Here is a 2,299-nt window from a genome sequence, read left to right as displayed (position 1 = left end):
GCGTGTTGGGATCAAGCTTTTGCCGCACCCCTCAAAAATTTTTGCGGATCACCGCGTTTGCGAGGTCTGATCGGGCAGGATTTTCCGCGCCGACCCGCATTTTGCGGTTATTTTGTAGGTCGTGTTTTTTTCGGGGTCTACTAGAGTTGCTCTTACACTACAACCACACTTAAACTACACTAAACTCGTATACTACAATCTTACATTAAAAATTCTACACATTACAACTACACACTACCTAGAACTCATTGGCAGCGGCGGCGACAGCGAGGGGGCGTTGCAGGGGGAGACATTAGCGACAGCGGTGGAGAAGATGGCAACGGAGATGACGGGGCAGGTGGGTCCTCGGCATCATCGATGTAGGCAGAGGCGACGGCAGCGGAGAAGAAGAAGACGACGACGGTGGAGGTGGCGATGGAGATGGTGGCAGTGGCCGTTGTCGTTGGGTCCAGGCATTATCGCGTCCGAAAAATACCCTTTTAATTAAATTCTGAACATTCTAGTCCTATGTTTTAAGGGATATGTTTCCACTAAAGTGATTTTTTTCTATGTTTCAGACTTTTTTAGGGGTGTTTCAGACCTTTTCTATTCACGAGCTGTTCCATCATTTTTATGTAGCATTACTCGGATCCTTAATTTACTTTGGCCTTGTTATTACTCCCTCCGTCTAGATGTATAAGTCATCTAAGGTGAAGCAGCGCGACCTAGGTGGCTGCTGATTGGAAGAGGCCAAAGAATCGGACCGGGAATTCTTCCAATCACTGCGCCACTTTTTTCCTCCTAAACCAAACGGAGATTAGCAATGAATCCCTCATTAATAGGGCTGCCGTTTCGGCCAACCCATGCAGGTCCATTCCCGTGCATGCAAACTGGGGTCAATCCCTCCCCTAATCAACGTGTTCCTTCTCTGCATGCATAGGTCGCTCCTTCTCTCCCGCATTAACTTCCGCCCCCGCGTGGTTTAGCCAAAAGAAATTGCTCGCTAATAAACAAGGCAGTGAGGGGAACGAGGACGGAATTTAATGCATTGTGTCTAAGAGTTTTGAGAATATCTGATTTTCGTAAGGTGACTTACACACCTAAACGGAGGGTAATCCAGAAGGCCAAATCTCAACAACAGCAAAAATCCAGATAGGCAGAGTCATTGGGCGAGTCAACCCCGAGTCCACGCGCACAGACGCCAGTCTTCTTGTCTCCGTGCCTTGCTCTCTACTCCCACCCTGCGTTTTGATTTTCGGCCGAAAAAAACGAATTTCGGCCGAATTTCGGCCATCTCGCTAGGGCCCGATATATGGGCCTATCGGCCGAATAATTTGGCCCAGTTTGAATTTTTTTTGACCGGCCCAGCTTCCAGAGCCTTCCAGCTGAGACAAAACCACGAAACCGAAACAGCCAACCCTAGAATCGCTCGTTCCCTGTCCCTCCTCCTGTGTGCGGCGCCGCCGCTGCGCACAGGCCACATCTCCTCGCCCTCCTCCACATCTCCGGCCAAGGCGCTCACTTCTCCGGCCCTCCTCCACATCTCCTCGCCTCCACCCCATCCACTTCCTGTCCAAGACTGGCAACAGAGCTCGGCGGTTGCGGCCCTTCTCCAAGACTGCAGCGTGGTGCTCGGCGGCTGCGGCAACGGAGCTGATGGAGCGCGAGCCGACCAGTTCAACGGAGGCAGTAGCACGGGGCAGCGGCAGCAGCATGGAGGGCGTCCGCTTGACTGGAAAGGTACAAATGTTCTTGATGCAGTTTCAGTACGTGTATGCAGTTTCAGTCTTCAGCAATTTGTCTCGTCCAAGTACGTGTATGCAGTTTCAGTTCTTGAGCAATTTCAGATCGATGTTGCTTTGTTTCTTGGTTATAATCTGTGTCTGCTTGTGCTGCTTTAGATTTTGGAGAGGTCCCTGGTAAATGGCTCGGCAAATGCATATATCATACGGGGTTAAGAAAAAGTGAGACTTGATGAGTTGAACGTACAACAGTGAGATTATTAATCTGAAATATACATGCATCTAGTAGTCACCAAGGAGTCTCACAATGTTTTGGTTTGGTATATAATCTGAATCTGAAACACACATGCATCTGGTATTCACTAAGGATGCTCACGATCTGGTAATATTTATTTTGGTCCAACAAAAAACTGGGTTACAAACGTTATTCTGAACATCCTAAAATATATAATCGTTCCGTAGATCTGGGTTGTGTGCTTGTTTTTGAGCTGTTGAGATGATGCTTGTGTGCAATATTAAAGTTTTTTTCATCACCTCCAACCACTGGCTTGGATGTTTGCAGAAGCATCTCATGTTTG

The sequence above is a fragment of the Triticum dicoccoides genome, chromosome 7B (assembly GCF_002162155.2).
Source record: "Triticum dicoccoides isolate Atlit2015 ecotype Zavitan chromosome 7B, WEW_v2.0, whole genome shotgun sequence".
Lineage (NCBI taxonomy): Eukaryota > Viridiplantae > Streptophyta > Magnoliopsida > Poales > Poaceae > Triticum > Triticum dicoccoides.
This window is presented reverse-complemented; position numbering follows the sequence as displayed.